We start from the raw sequence: 17,176 nt of genomic DNA, 5'->3' as shown, positions 1-17,176 counted from the left end.
TGCTTAAAGTAGGAAACAATATAGAAACCTATTACTTAAAATTTCCTTTTTGAGGGACATCTGGGTGGCTCAGTTGGTTAAGCGTTTGCCTTCGGCTCAGGTCCTGATTTTGTGATCTTGGGGTCCTGGGATTGAGCCCCCTATCAGGCTCTCTGGTCACTGGGGAGTCTGTTTCTCCCTCTCCTTCCTCTGTGCCCACCCCTCCATGTGCACTCTCTCAAATAAATAAATAACAATTTAAAAAATTTTTTTTTATTTATTCATGAGAGAGAAAAGCAGAGGGAGAAGCAGGGTCCATTCAGGGAGCCTGATGTGGGACTTGATCCCAGGACTCTCTGGTCTGAAGGCAGGAGCTCAACCGCTGAGCCACCCAGAGATCCCGTCAAATAAATAAATAAATAAATAAATAAATAGATAGATAGATAGATAGATAAAATCTTAAAAAATTTTCCTTTTTGAGAAATGTTACGTGAAAAGAATGTTAATAATATATAAAGTATATTGGTTTTGAATATCACATAGATAGATTTTGAAAAAGACCCAAAGAAAGTTTAAAAATCAATTATCAATAATTAACTTAAATAGAAAGTCAGGGTGACCTTTACTTCCTTTCAATCACATTTGATATTTCCAAACACATTACAAAGTATATGTATTACTTAACTGTTTAGGAAGAAATATGCTGGTTTGGATGTGTTTTGTAACATCTAAACATTCCTGAGTGTTGCTGAAATGTTCAATTTTTATACAGATTTATGGAAATTCACACTAGTTGAAGGAAAGTTTAACTTCATCCTGAAATAATGGTGATAAATTAAATTTTGAAAGCTATATATTTTCAAAGCATTTTAATATTCATTCTCTCATTGGACTATCCTAACTTTCCAAAGTTGGAAGAGCAAGGATTATCTTTATTTTGCAGAGAGTAAAACTGAAGTTCATGATGCTTAGCAGTTTGCCCACTTAAGCAATACCCAGAGTTATTAAGTAAAAGGCCAGAATTCAACTTGTTTCATGCCATGGTCAATCTAGTGCTTTTTCTCTATGCTACAAGAACTGGACATGCTTAAGGGTAAACACAAAAATGGAAATAGGCTTAGATCTATTCCTACTTATGTTTGCCTGTAGACCTCACAGGAGCCTGACCCAGGAAAATCTACATTATTACTTTCATCAACTTGAAGAGGAGATCATGTTAAACAGGCTTTTAGGTTTAATTTTTAAAAAATCTATATTGTCTGTTTTTTTCCACCATATTCCAGTTTGTGTATTTGCCATTATCAACTTCTATTCTAGAGAATTATGCCTCCTACCTAAAGGTGCATTGCTTAATAAACACTGATGATGCTAATGGTTTACCTGAGTTAAATAACATACTAATCTAGTTTCATTGACACAATGCTAACATTCATGAGTTTATATCATTTTATTTACACAAGCACACACTCACTTACTAGGTGAAAGTTAAGCGTAGTAATTTTTGCCTCGAACTAGAACATTATTTATATAATTTGCAACCAAATTGGAGCACTTGGCCATATAATCTATAATTTTAAAACGTAATAACATAAAATTCACAGAAAATTCTCTTCTGTAGCTACATTGGATAATTTTGTAACGCATTTCTACTAGGTTTCTATTAAGTATGAAATTATTTTAAACAAGTCATTTATAAGATCTGCCTCAGTATTTTTGTGCTTCTAAAATATCACCACTATAATCTGCTTTTTTAAAATAGTCTGACACCTACCAAGTACTCTTTCACCTCCTACAAGAAAGCAAGAAAAAGAAAGCATTTATGTTTTTAATTTTAGTGAAGGGTTCTTGATTTAAGAATTAGTCATTTGCTATCATTTGAATTTCAACTATTCTGTAAGTACTTGAGGTTCTTTTTGTATGACTTCTATAGTTTTCACATATGTCACCATTAGTTTCATCTTTCACTTGGGATTAATAAAATCCAAAAAGTTTATTTTCTACTATTTCTTAGTTCCCTTCATTTCAAATATTCAGTGCCTCCTCAAAACAACATTATGGTTTTGAACTGTTTATCAACAACAGATAATGCCAGGAAATGGTGATTCTAGTTTTCAGTTAAAAAAATAAGATAAAATGAAAAACTAAAGGAATAATTACTATAACATTTTCCCCCTCCATTTAGCTAATCAGCCATTCACATCAGTGAATATTAGATTTTGAGACTATGGATCCAAATTGTAAATGTTTTACATATTCAGAGAAGTGAAAAATAATATTTATTTTGCTTACTCTGTGCTAAATGATGTTCTAAAACCAAATAGATTCCCCCTGACAACAATCCTAAGAGGTAGACATTATTATTACCTGTTTTACGTATAGGCAAACAGACAAAATGATTAAGTTATCAGTGGTCACACAGCTAGTAAGACACGGATAATGTATTTAAAACCAATTTAAAGTATCTAAAACTTGTTATGTTGAGATACCACATTCCCAACTCCTATTGCGAATATGAGGGTTTTTTTAGAAAAATATTTTATTTATTCATGAGAGACACACAGAGAGAGGCGAGATGTAGGAAGAGGGAGGAGAAATGGGCTCCATGCAGAGAGCCTGATATGGGACTCCATCCCTGGACTCTGGGATCACACCCTGAGCCAAAGGCAGACACTCAACTGCTGAACCACCCAGACGTCCCGAATATAAGGGTTTTGATCTCTACTATTTGTTATACATCCATTTACTTGCTTGTGGGAAGAACTGGAGGGAAGGAAGGAGGTAAAGGAGGAAGAGCTGATGAAGGTAGGAGAGATGTCAGAATTCTGCCCATTTGTTGATATTATGTGCTACATAATGTAGTTCAATTTAGGGTCTTGTAGTATTTTCAATACAATAAATAATTTTAAATTTCATCAAGTGAAGTCTCTGGTAATATTACCAGATGGAGACAACCGGTGAACTTTTATTCACTAATAATCATAATTGAAATGTTATGGCAGTCTCATATTTGGAACAAAGACAATTCTGGTAATTTTCACAGCAATAAATCTATCTTAAAATGATTATGAAAAAAATGATTATGAGGTGTTTTTTCACCCTCAGTACTCAGTTTATTTAATTTTAGTTTTTAAAAAGCCCATAAATTTTAGTAAGATTGAAGTTAGGCTTAAATCATAGGAAAATTAAAGTTTAAAATCTGTAACAGAAGGAAAGTACCCCCCTTCCATCCCATGCCCACCTCTGTTCATTTCCACCAGAACTGTTCCATCAAGAAAGGAGGAATTATTCTGATTGGTCAGAGTTAATGGACCATTCATTGAACCACATTTTTTAAAGGTACACAGCAATGATTCTCATATTCTTTTTCTTTCTTTCTTTTTTTTTTTTTTTTGCCTATAATTTGATCCTGTAAGAGCAGATAAGTTGAGTAAGGATCCTTGAAACCTAGATGTCAGTCTCCTCTCTTGCATGCCTTGCAGCAGAGGGTGCTTAATCCAGCAGACAATGGACCCTTCTGTCTTTTACCCTTCCTGCTGTTTCCATGCAGATGAGTCAAGCTCTATTTGAGCCTGGAAAATCTTACATACTCTCTTGTCAACTTCTTCCTTCAGTGTGTACTCAGAAAATGGTAATACGCCTCAAGTAAGTTTTTAACATAGCTCTGAATTCAGGGTTATCAGGAAGTAATACCAGATCATGTTTTCTGTACTTTAGTAGATCACTGTATTTATAGTTAACATTTACTCTGGATTATTCATATGTTCTTGTGCAATTAGAAACTATTTCTGTCTTCAAGTGCTTAAAGCCAGGAGAAGTATGGATTTTAATCAGGGTAATTTAGAAATTGTATTTGTTTCTTATGTACTACTCACTATCCTAGGTCCTGATGGTAGAGTGCTAAACAGAGTGGTTATAAACCACACTGATTTTTAGCAAGATTGTTAAGAAAGGGTAAAATTCAGGCACCTGGGCAGCTCAGTGGTTGAGCATCTGCCTTTAGCTCACATCGTGATCCTGGGGTCCTGGAATGAAGTCCTGCATTGAATTTCCTACGGGGAGCCTGCTTCTCCCTCTGTCTAGGTCTCTACTTCTCTTTTTGTCTCTCATGAATGAACAAATAACTTTTTTTTTTTTTAAAGGAAAGGGTAAAATTCAAACAGGAAAGGGGAACAGAAATCATACACAAAAAACAAATCTCAGCTTAATATGCATGGTTGGCGTTTTGGGTACAGAACGAATCTAACACAGGAAGTTTAAGATTAATGATATATAGGTCACTGTAGTTAAACTTTGTTTTATTTAAAACAAGCAAATTTTTCAAACAAAATCAAATTACTAACAGTAATGATGCAACTTTATAGTTATTTTATTTTATTTTATTTTATTTTATTTTATTTTATAGCAATCTCCACATCCAATATAGGGCCTGAACTACAATCCAAAGATCAAGAGTTGCATGCTCCACCAACAGAGTCAGCCTGGTGCTCCTATAGTCCCTTTTTTTTTAATAAAAAAAAAAAAAAAATAGGGTGCTTTCACTTATGAATGTGATCATTTTAATATTTTGAGAAACCAGCCTTCAACATTTTGGAAATTAGGTTTTTTCACTGATGAAACTTTGAATATTTGTGCATTAGTTTTATTTCATGCCTCCAAAATGGGATAAAACTTACCAAAATTTTAAGTCACAAACCAGTACATTGTCTGTTGGTCGTAGGCTTCAACGTTTTATCATAAGAAATGGTAGGTAAGAGGAATCTTCATCTTGAAAACATACCCAAATTTAAATTCTGAAACTTTTTTTTGACTGATTAGTAGATGTTTTTGTCAGGTTTTTATCAAGTTTTTATCAGCATTCATCTCATACTAAGGTTTATCAGGTTTTTATAAGCATTCATCTCACACTAAGTTTTGAGATTTTGGAGTTTTTAAACTAGTTTTTCACCTCCTGACAGGTGGCTTCCAACTCTAAAAGTATCTTGACTTATTTCCGTACCATACATTCAAAAAATAGTTACTGATTACATATACTATTCCAGATCCTGCACTGGTCACTGGGGAGTGAAGGATGACTAAAACAGTCGTGGCTCTCAAGAATTCCCCAATGGAATGAGCTTTTGCTTCTTATTCTTCAAGTGGCATCAATTCTAAGCAACCAAAAGTATCAGGGATTTAAGTAGCATTCATACCATCATTAAATGTAGATTAGGCCAGATGATTTTTCAAACACTAGGTTTAATCAAAGAAAGTACAAGAATGATCTTTGGGCTTTCACCTTGATGAGTGTAGTTATCTATCCTTGGGATGTAATAATAGAACTCAGTGAGTAATGCATCAGATACAGCCCTATGGGATCCAAAATGAACAATAGTTTCTCCAGCCGTTGACTTCCAATAGACAGCCAAGGCACTTTTAATTTTCCCTGCCAAGAAATCACCAGTGAACAGCAATGATGGTAGATGTTGACTATTTACTGCCACGAGGTTGAGAAAATTAGTGAGCTACATTTCACTACTTGTCAAGCATTTTGACATCTTGGAACAGAAAGTGCTGTTTAAATATAAAGAGCATTTTCCATTGAATTGCTGTTAGTCATCCCTGTGAGGAAATGACCTATCAAGTAATAGACCAGAATATAGGAGAACTGCCATGATAGAAGATTGATTTCTGCTAAAGAGACCTTAAAGTAACTATGTGTTTCAATTTGTGGTTGTTTACAATCATTCGTAAATTACCAAGGTAAAAACCCAATATAAAAAGCTATTTGAATTCACTTTCCAGCACTATTTCCTGGGCTTTCCTGCCTCGTCCATCCCCCACCAGCCCCTTCTCTTTCTGGCTCTCTCTCTCTCTCAGACCAGGAGAGAATGAGTCTCAGGCTTTAATGTGAATCGGGAGGTCAGAACGCTTGTCAAAATGATGTGGGGGGGCCCCACTTCATAATTTCCATTTCTAACAAGTTCCTAGGAAATACTTTTTGCTTGTATATATTTGATGAACCATTGCTCAAGGTAAAAGGTTTTGGAGACTTGGGAAGAGGAATGAGAGACTTATGAAAAGCTGAAGCTGTTCTCTGATCTTGCTTACTGAAGTGTCCAAGAGGTTGGGAAGGTAATTGCTCCTGCCCTGGGGAGTCAATTGAAAGTAAAGGGCTGTCCTCTGAGTGGGTGATTGGCCTAGGGCAGTCTTTACAGCACCACTTTTCCCACTCTTAAACCCAGGTTTATAGTTTAAGAAGGCATTTTACCTCTCTTTGCTCCAATTTTCTCAGGTGCAAAGTAGTAATGGTACTTCTCTTCTCTGTTATTAAAAAATAAGACAAAACAAAAAACACATAAATCCTGATGGTACTTTTACTTACATTGAAAATTCTCTGATGTAGTTTAAAAAAAAAAGTTATAAAAATCTAGCAAAATCTCTCCATGAAGATTTTCAGCTTTTAAGCTTAAGTATTTAGTTAAAAATACCAAATACCTGTTCTTTAGTGCCTGGGGCTAGACATTTCCTTGTCTCTAAGAGAGAAGGAGCAACAAGGGTACAAGTACTGAAAGAGACTCTCTAAAAAGCCCTGTCTAATCTGTACCACCTCCACTGCCATCAGCTTTCCACTTTATCCACTATTCTTTTTAAGGTTTTCACACCAGGAACGCCAACCTTCTGGCTGTGCTTTCAAAACACAGCATTCTCCCATTCAAAGGACCTTGCGTTTACAATTTTATCTGCTAGAAATGTTCTAGAAAAACAGTCCATATGTGTAAAACTAGAATATTATAATAAAAGATATAACAGGATAAAACTACCCTCAAGTCTCTGCTCAAAAGCCACTTCTTTAGTGAAGGCTTGATCATCCTATAAAAAAGAACTTTTGCACATGAACATGCAAGTGCAACATTTACCCTTGCACACATTAATACACACATGCTCTTATCTCATCCCTTATAAACTTTTTCTCCAGATATTTGTCTCCATCTGACAGACAATATAGTTTACTAGTGGTTTATTTATTGTCTCCTTCACAGCTAGAATGCAGATTCCATGATGGTAAGGTCTTGGTTTTTCACTGCAGACCTACGACAATCACTTGCATATCAGAGCCACTCAGTACATGTTTCTAGAATGAAAGGTGACATTTTTTAAAGTTTTATTTATTTAAATGATCTCTACACCCAACGCAGGGCTTAAACTCACAACCTTGAGATTAAGAGTCAAGTTGGTCTACTGACTGAGCCAGCCAAGTGCCCTGAAAGATGATATAGATCATCTTACAGTAGATTATCCACTACAAATTTGGTATCTCTTATGTTACTTACTCAGGTGGCTCTTACACTTCAGTTTTACTTAACTATTGGCAGTTCTTTAGAAGCACCATTGCTTATGCATGTTATTACCCTGAATGTTCATTTCTGAACATTTTTGTTGTTTTTCACATTCCTATGTTTTCTTTAAAATAAATCAGATGTCCTCTTCTCAAAAAGTAATTCACGATAAACTTGTTTATCATGTGTCCCCTTTCTAATTGTAACCCTTATTCTGGGACTTCACCTACTCATTATATTGTCTGTCTAGTAGAAAGTCATGCCAGTTTTACTATGAACCACTTGAAAACAGGATCTGTTCACTATTTCTAGCATCAAAAGCACAATGCCTAAATGCCTGGCACATGGAACTACTCATAAATGTTGAATAAATGAACAATAATCTTCCTTTATTTCCCCTCATCATGATAAGATACTCTTTGTTACTCTACACTCCTAAAATTGCCCTGGGATATCAGACTAATAAGGAATGCTCAAGAGAATAGATACTTATGACAATAACCAGTCAGAAGATCAACTAAGCAAAGTCTTAAACTAGAGTAATTCCCAAACAAGGACAAGGAAAGAGGCATTCAGGCTCATTTAGATAGGGGTAGTAAGATGCTGGAATCTGCACCGCCATGAAGAAAACCACTGCTTCTAATACTAATGAAAGCGAATCTTTCAGGTATGTGGCAGTAGATCATGATAAAACTCTTCAGAAAATCTGTTTCTGGGGATCCCTGGGTGGCGCAGCGGTTTGGCGCCTGCCTTTGGCCCAGGGCGCGATCCTGGAGACCCGGGATCGAATCCCACGTCGGGCTCCCGGTGCATGGAGCCTGCTTCTCCCTCTGCCTGTGTCTCTGCCTCTCTCTCTCTCTCTCTGTGACTATCATAAATAATTAAAAAAAAAAAAATCTGTTTCTGGACTTTACCTCATCAGACATCACTTGGTGTGTGATGAGGTAAACATTAATTTTACTATGTAATTGGTTTAGAAACTATTCCCCTAAGGGGAGAAAGATTCTTAGTCTGATTTTGCTGCTTCAACAAAATACCACCAACTGGGTGGTTTCTAAAGAACAGAAATGTGTTGCTCACAGTTCTGGAGACTGGAAAGTCCAGGATCAAGGTGCCAACATGGTCATCTTATGTTGAGGGTCCTCTTTGGAGTTCATAAGCTGGCACCTTCTCCTTAATGTCCTCATTTGGTAGAAAGGGCAGAGGATTTCTCTGGAGCCTCCTTTATAAGGCACTAATCCCATTCGCGATGGTTTTACCCTCATGACTTCAACTCCCAAAGGCCCCATCTACTAATGCTATATCACATTGGACATTAGGATTTTGACATATGAATTTGGTGGGAACACAGACATTCAGACCATAATAGATGCATAAGAATCAAATCTTGTTCTAAAGTTTATAGCCTGGAAGATAGGCAGAATTTGGAGATGTTCAGATGGTATATATCTTAGTCTTACATCTTTGAAGATGGTAATGACCCATGCCAGCAGACAGATCCTGCACACAATTGAGAAGAAACAACTGTGCATTGTGAATGAGGGTGTTTGCCTTGGCAGAAAGGTGTTTCATCTCTTTCTTCTATGAGTGTATTATGCATAATGTTAACAAGACACTTAAATATGGGAAATCTGAAGCAAAAAATGATAGACCAAAAAAAAAAGCCCAGGGAAATAAGGTGAGTCAGTGTTATCAGAAGGCAGAGGTGGTCTATTGGTAGCCCTAGAAATCAACTGTGAATAATTTAAGTTGATTAAACATAGCATAAAAAATGTGGAGGAAAAGGTTGGTGAGATCAACTAACAGGCATAGCAAATAGTTTTCTCAACAGTAACATTTTTGTTATATTGAAGAAAGTCTATGTATGATAAGAAATTGAGAAAATAATTACAGCAGTTCCTTTCTCAGAAGGCTAGTTCTAATGAGAACTCTACCTCAATGTAAGCTGAATCAGTTATTTTAAAGCACAAGTAAATAAGTTACGGCCTCCAGGCCAAATCCATGCTTGAGCTAAGAATGGTTATTATGTTTTTAGACAGTTGTAAGAAAAGAAAAAGAAAAAAAAAGAAGAATATTCACTAGAGACCTAGATAGCTCACAAAGACAAAAATATTTGTTACCTGGAGGGCTTAAATTTTTAAAGATAAAATTAATTTTCACATTCATTTTATATATATATATAAATGAATATAATAAACAGATAAAGAATAACAAATGAATATTATATACCTATAGTGAATGTGAAGATTTATATGTACACAATTCATCCTTGTGTAGGGCTATGCTAATCTTCTCTGTATTGTTCCAATTTTAGTATATGTGCTGCCAAAGCGAGCACTATGTACACAATTCAATATGTTGTAAGAGAATAATTTTGTTTTACACATTGTAGGATTTCATACCCTACAGGGTGGATTGCTGGATGAGAGAAAGAGGAAAAAACTATTTACTGGTTTCATAGTTCATTGGAGTCAAGAAGTGAGAAGAATGAACCAAGTTCACTTCACTTTTGCAATTATAATCTCACAGAAGAAAATGAAGTAAAAAATGTAAATCTGATTGTGGGAGATATATGGAGGGATTGAATGAAAAGGCAATGATAGGGTATAAATCACTTCTTTGAAAGCTCTAATAGTAGGAGGACAGTAAGAAATAGTAATGGAGGTCCTTGTGGTTATTGGTAGGTTGTCTTACTACCTGAGTCTGAGATTTCTCTGCTACTCCTGCTACTGTCCTTGCCCCAAACAAGTGTCAGAAAGGATGAGAATTCTTATCTTCGAAGCTCTAGCTGATTTGTTAAGAGAGATGTTGAACAAATAGACCCCACAGACACACTGCATCTCTTTTGGAAGATAGTATTTAAGTTTCTTCTGTTTTTTGTTTTTTTTTATTTTTTTATTTTATTTTTTTTATTTTTTATTTATTTATTTTTTAATTTATTTTTTTATTGGTGTTCAATTTACTAACATACAGAATAACACCCAGTGCCCGTCACCCATTCACTCCCACCCCCCGCCCTCCTCCCCTTCTACCACCCCTAGTGTTTCTTCTGTTTTTATGTGTAAAACACTTCAAACACACTTCCACTACTCAAATGTCCATAGGGCCTAGCAAATTTGGCCAGATTACAGGTAAGAGAGAAGGAAGACAGCTGTGGCAAACTGGAGAGATTGGGCCCTTCCTAAAAGAACTAAAATTATATTAAAAATTTTTTTAATTAAAGATTTTATTTATTTATTCATAAGAGACACACAGAGAGAGGTTGAGACATAGGCAGAGGGAGAAGCAGGCTCCATGCAGGAAGCCCAGTGTGGGTCTTGATTCTGGGTCTCCAGGATCACGCCCTGAGCCAAAGGCAGAGGCATCCCAAGATTATATTAAATTTAAAGAAAAGAAATAAATCGTTTACAAGTTTTCAACCTCTTCTCTCCTTCCCATTAATCTTACCTCTTTTTTTTTTTTTTTTCTGGCAACTGAAAGGGAACACCTGACCTCAACATTCGTGGATTCTTGCATTTCCCCTATGAATCCATCTACTATCTCCATCTAACTTCCCAAATTCCTGATGACAAATAATATTCCTAGTCATAATTTATTGAGAACTTAAATGCATACTAATTAATTTTTTCAGTGGCATTTAACTCTCATAAGTAGTGCTTACATTTACAAATAAAAATAAGGAGACTTAGAAAAGGTAAGTAATTTGTCAAAAGATGTACAGTTAGCAAGTGGGCAGTTCTAAGATTCAAGCACAAAAGGTTCAACCTCATGCTCTTAACCATGAAGTTTAATCCTGTTGGAAGAAGTTAACCCCTCTTCAAGGGAAATGAGTGGTAAATGCTGGCTCCCTTTTGTTCAACAGCTGCCAGAGGGGAAAGTTTCATGGAAAAGTATCCCCACTGAACCTTTCTATTTCTTTAACCATTACATTAAACAGTAACATATCCTTGTTAAACATAATCTCTCTCGACTTTTTTTTTTTTTTTAAGTAAGGTCTATGCCCAACATGGGGCTTGAAATTATGACCCCCTAGATCAAGAGTCACATGCTTTACCTACTGAACCAGCCAGGTGCCTCAAACATAATCTCCTTTTGATTCAAACTTTCTAACTACTTCAGAAACCTCAGTGAATAATTTACATTTCATATTTTTTTTTGTCTTTAACTCTCAGGACATTTTTTTCTTTCAAGATTTTGTTTATTTATTTGACAGAGAGAGAGTAGAAGCAGAAGGTGTGGCAGGCAGAGGGAGAGGGAGAAGCAGGCTCCCTACTGAGCAGGGAGCCCGATGTGATGCAGGGTTAATTGCAGGATCCTGGCATCATGACCTGAGCTGAAGGCAGAAACTTAACCGACCTAGCTACCCAAGCACCCTGTTTTCAGGACTTTTTAAGAAAGCATAACATTGCTTTCTTTTAAATGGGTAGATATTTTTGTAATTTTTTTCTATATGTTTTAATGTGAACTTTAAATAAAGTATTGGAAATAACCAACTGTATTAAACTTTACATAAATATATCACTTTCCTCAACATTGACTTAATGTGAATTATAGTTCATATTTTTTTTCTGGTTAGTTCAGAATTATTCAAATGATGCATGGCAAAGACATGTTTTAACACTAGTTTTTACTAACTCAAACTTCCATGTTCCCCATGAATAAACTAAATTTTCTTTATTCTTAATATTTTCTGATCTCTTCAGTTCAATTGAAATTTGGATTTTTCAAGTGATTCCTCTAACATTTCCTTTTTTTAAAAAAGAATATTTTATTAATTTATTCTCAATGAGAGGCACAGAGAGAGAGAGAGAGAGAGAGAGGCAGAGACACAGGCAGAGGGAGAAGCAGGCTCCATTCAGGGAGCCCGACGTGGGACTCGATCCGAGGTCTCCAGGATCACACCCTGGGCTGAAGGTGGCGCTAAACCGCTGAGCCACCGGGACTGCCCTCCCCTAACATTTCCACCAGAAATTTAGCTTTCTCTATCTCTAGTGAAAGAAAGCCAGTCAGCTTCTTACATTTATGTCACTTTCTGATTATTATTCTACATCCTCTGTCCTCCCCTAATTTGAATTGAATGTCAGTAAGTAATATTGACCCACTCTCTGTTCAAGCCACTCCTATATCTTCCAGAAACAGTGCCCACTTACACTTTCCTGAATGAGGTCAGCTAGGACTCATCAAGCTCCTTATCATTTTTATAGTTTCATCATCTCTAGTTATCTATGCCATGACCTCATTTTTATTCCATATCTCAAAATTCAAACTTCCAGGACTCCAGTGCAACAATAATCAGAAGTCTAATGAACTTGAGATAACCAGAAATTCATATATTGTAAGCATTAGTAATATAGAAGTCCAGCTCCTATCTGTTTTGCAAATTAATGTATGGCTAATATTAAAATTTGTAGTCTGCTTTTTTCCAAAATATATTATATTCCTATTATATACCATCTCTGGTTTCCTTCTTTTCCCCATTAGTGACAATTTTAAAAAACAATTTGTTTTCCAAACACTAAAGACAACTTGGGTTTAAAAAAATGCTGTGGTATGTGCTGTTAAAAACAAAATATAACTTAGAAAATGTGAAGCTCCAATTGGCTTTATTCAGCAAGCCATGAATCAGGCAGGATCCCAAGTAACAAATAGAAGGTAACTTTAAGAGCTGCTGGAATGGAAAGACTTTTAAATACAGAAAGAGATAGAGCAGGGAAATCATGAACAAAAGGAAGGATTATTTCAGGCAGAGTCACATTCCTTTGGGGGAAGGCAGAGTGGATTACCTCACTAGTGCTGGCCTGGAAATTTCAGACTCACTGGTTAAGATTATATTCCCAAGAGAGGTTGGAACTGCAGTCAGGTTAGGTAGATATTAAGTCTTGGTTTTCCGACATGGGGCTTAGCCCAAGTGACTCCATTTTAGGTGTGCTGTTTCTTTTTTAACAATATCAAATATCAAGTCATCCCTCCTTCTCATCCTTGCTTTTGTATCCCCACTTACACCATCATAATTTAAATTCTGTTACTTTAAACTTTGGCCCTTATAATAGTCTCTTGTCTACCTCTTTACCATTTCTTCCCCATCTGTTAACCTTCTAAAATACAGTAATAACAATCGTGAGGAATGATATTCATAATTAGATGGCTGCTTGCTTTGCTTATGGACACTTCAGAGATGCAGGATGTTGGAGAGGGTGCCCTCACCACCTGCTGAATTACACCCAAGGTCTCAGGAACTGGAATCTCTACCTTCAGAAATGGGAAATCCAGCACAGAAATGGAATGAGAAAGTGTCATTGAAGGGCTTATGAACCTTTTAATGATTTCTTAGAAAATGTACATACACATATACATTTGCACAGAATTTTGAGTGTGATTTCAAAGAGATTCTCAGAAACCCTCTGTGTCTTGAACACTGGGGAAAGAACTCTTGTTCCAGACATTATAAAATTTATTTTTGAATAATGTAACATAACTCTTTCAACACAAACCAGAGAGCTGTGCACTTGGACCAAACGGTTTATATCCCTTATAGTATTGTTTCTGCCAAATTGTCCCATCTGCTTTTGGCTTGCATAATAGACAACAGCAAGAATTTCTTTTCTATCTATTTGTAAAGGCCCTCTTCCATCCTTTATACACAGACTATGCAAATGCACACAATGTCTTACATATTATTTCATAGGTTAACAAATGCATGGAGTCCAGTGTAAAGTTCCATGGACTCTAGGTTAACAATGATCTATAAAGAATAAACTAGTTCTTTGTAAACAAGACTCTTTATATATTTCTCACACTCTTGCACTCTCTTATCATTTCATAAATTCTTTCAGTGTTTCTTCTATATAATTTGTACTAAAGTGAAACAAAATGAGATGGTTTTGTTTTGACTATACCTTCACAAAAGTGTTAGGATTTAGGCCTAAAGGTTGGTAGGGGGTGCCAGTGATAATCAGAATGAGAAAATCTCTTTATGAATGTGGTTTTCCTCCTTCAATTACTCGGAGGTTGTTTCCAGAACATTCAATTCAGCTTTAATTAAGAGAATCAGTGTTAATTTTCATTATGGTTTTGTTTCCTCTAACATTTCTCTGTCATTTCAGTGACAATTGAAAAATCCAAAATAAACTTCATAGCCTGGCACTTTAGATTCTTCAACTGTTCCCACCTATTGCTACAGTTCCAACTCCTCTTCTTCTACACATAGGCCCATGCTGCTGTTAAACCACAGAAGCCTGTCTTCTTTCAAGTGGTACTGAGTTTCCTAATCTGTGTGCCACTTTTTATTTGTTTGATTATGCCAGGAATTTGATATTCTCAGATGCAGTGCGTATTGAAAACATTATTATAACATGTTAATACATTAGACAAATATTAAATGACACCTAAAGATGATTATGTAATTATAAAACTGGCATATATACATATACATATTCTTATATATTCATGTCTTTCAACACTAACCTCACCTTCTATATTCTCATGATACTTAAGATGTGCTTTGCTTTGTATTTTCTAGGCCATTGTTTGTGGTATTCTCCTTCCTCCATATTTCATCTGCCTGCTATCCCTTTCCCATGTAGTGACCCTATTTGGAGAAGGCTGGTTTCTACTCTTCTCATGAGTTCCGCTGGCACCCTATTCCAACTTCTATTATATCACACCTCATTTAACTCCCTGTTCATTGTCTTATTTCATCATTGTGTCCCCAGTGCCTAAACAGCACCTAGCATGTAGAAAGCATTCAAATAAATGAAAGTTGATGATATTGAAATATAGGTATAATTGAGGGCACCTGGCTGGCTCAGTCCGTAGAGCACACAACTCTCGATTTCAAGGTTGTGATTTGGAGCCCCATGTTTGGCATACAGTTTACTTAAAATAAAATAAAATAAAATAAAATAAAATAAAATAAAAGTATAGGTAAAATTGGTTTTGAGGAGTTAAATGATAATAGGTATTGAAAGTCATAAAAATACTTATACCTTTGACCCTGTACTTCAGGAGTCAAAAAGTTGAATGCTTTCAACGGTCACACAAATGATGTAAATGTGCCATGTGGACTGAGGGAAGGCAGTGGAAACAGGATACTATATATGCCTCATCTATACACATTCAACTTTGCATTTTTATAAATACTATAAATAGACAAAAAATCATAACCCTTGTCTCAGTCTTATTAAATTGTACTAAAGAAACAATTCCTTAGAAGAAAAATGGATATTCATAACAATATTACTTGTGAATTTCCCCTGTTAAAAGGGGTTGGGGAATGAGCACAAATTAAAAAGCACAAATTAAATAGGGAACATATTAAATTAAATGTGGATTATATCTACTAAATGCCATATATTCTTTAATATTAGAATAATTCCCCCAAACTATATACTATGGAAAATGCTTTCACTATTGAATGAAATAGAAATTATATTTTAATTTTTTTATTTAAATTCAATTAACATACAGTAGTATATTATTAGTCTCAGAGACAGAATTTATGGATTCATTAGTTGCATATAACACTTAGTGCTCATAACATCATTGGGGTGCATGTGCACCTTCAAATCACTATGTTATCCTTTGGAAAAATACCTGGTAATGCAATTGGTGGGTTTTAGGGTAGTTCTATTTTTAACTTTTTGAGGAGCTGCCATACTGTTTTCCAAAGTGGCTGCGCCAGATGGCATTCCTACCAACAGTAAGAGGGTTCCCCTTTCTCTGCATCCTTGCCAGCATCTGTTGTTTCCTGAGTTGTTAATTTTGGCCATTCTTACTGGTGTAAGGTGGTAGCTCATTGTGATTTTGATTTGTATTTCCCTGGTGACAAGTGATGTGAAGCATGTTTTTATGTGTGTTGGACATTTTTTGTCTTCTTTGGAAATGTCTGTTCATGTCTTTTCCCCATTTCTTAACTGGACTCTTTGTTTTTGAGTGTTGATTTTGTAAGTTCTTTATAGATTTTGGATACTAGTCCTTTAACAGATGTATCATTTATGAATATCTTCTCCCATTCCCTAGGTTGCCTTTTAGTTTTGTTGATTGTTTCCTTTCTGTGCAAAAGCATTTTATCCTGATGAAGTCCAATAGTTCATTTTTGCTTTTGTTTCCCTTGCCTCTGGAGATGTGTCTAAGCAGTAAGGTGCTGTGGCCACAGTCAAAGAGGTTGCTGCCTGTATTCTCCTCTAGGATTTTGGTAGATACCTGCCTTACCTTTAGGTCTTTCATCCATTTTGAGTTTATTTTTGTGTATGGTATAAGAAAGTGGTCCAGTTTCATTCTTCTGCATGTGGCTGTTTAAATTTCCCAACACCATTTGCTGAAGAGACTTTTTTTCCATTTGATATTCTTTCCTGCTTTGTCAAAGGTTAGTTGGCCATAGAGTTGAAGGTGCACTTCTGAGTTCTCTGTTCTGTTCCATTTTTTTAAAAGATTATTTATGTATTTATTCATGAGAGACAGAGAGAGAAAGAGGCGGAGACACAAGGCAGAGGGAGAAACAGGCTCCATGCACGGAGCCTGACATGGGACTTGATCCTGGGACTCCAGGATCACGCCCTGGGCTGAAGGCAGATGCTTAACCGCTGAGCCACCCAAGGATCCCTGTTCTGTTCCATTGATCTATGTATCTGTTTTTGTGCCAATACCAGACTGTCTTGATGATGACAGCTTTATAATACAGCTGAGCAGGAAGCCCCAGGTGGGGCTCAATCCCAGGACGCTGAGATCATGACCCGAGGTGAAGGCAGATGCTTAATCAACTGAGCCACCAAGGTGCTCAGTTGGTTTTCTTTGGTTTTCTTTTTCAACATTACTTTGGCCATTTGGGGTCTTTTCTGGTTCCATACAAATTTTAGAATTGTTTGTTTTAGCTCTGTGAAAAA

At 35.9% G+C, this 17,176-nt stretch overlaps 1 protein-coding gene, 1 long non-coding RNA gene and 1 other non-coding gene across 8 annotated transcripts in view; 1 reads left to right on the top strand and 2 right to left on the bottom strand.

Moving 5' to 3' along the window:
* Positions 1–17,176, bottom strand: part of LOC144300463 (uncharacterized) — a 445,593-nt gene that overhangs the window by 318,097 nt on the left and 110,320 nt on the right. The window lies entirely within an intron of this gene.
* PKIA (cAMP-dependent protein kinase inhibitor alpha) overlaps positions 1–17,176 on the top strand; it is a 96,246-nt gene that overhangs the window by 15,399 nt on the left and 63,671 nt on the right. The window lies entirely within an intron of this gene.
* Positions 9,528–9,633, bottom strand: LOC144300703 (U6 spliceosomal RNA). Its single transcript, XR_013367508.1, has one exon. It is a non-coding gene; the product is annotated as a U6 spliceosomal RNA (small nuclear RNA).

Source organism: Canis aureus, chromosome 28 (assembly GCF_053574225.1).
Source record: "Canis aureus isolate CA01 chromosome 28, VMU_Caureus_v.1.0, whole genome shotgun sequence".
Lineage (NCBI taxonomy): Eukaryota > Metazoa > Chordata > Mammalia > Carnivora > Canidae > Canis > Canis aureus.
The sequence above is the reverse complement of the archived record's forward strand: the minus strand, read 5'-3'. Positions and strand labels throughout refer to the sequence as shown.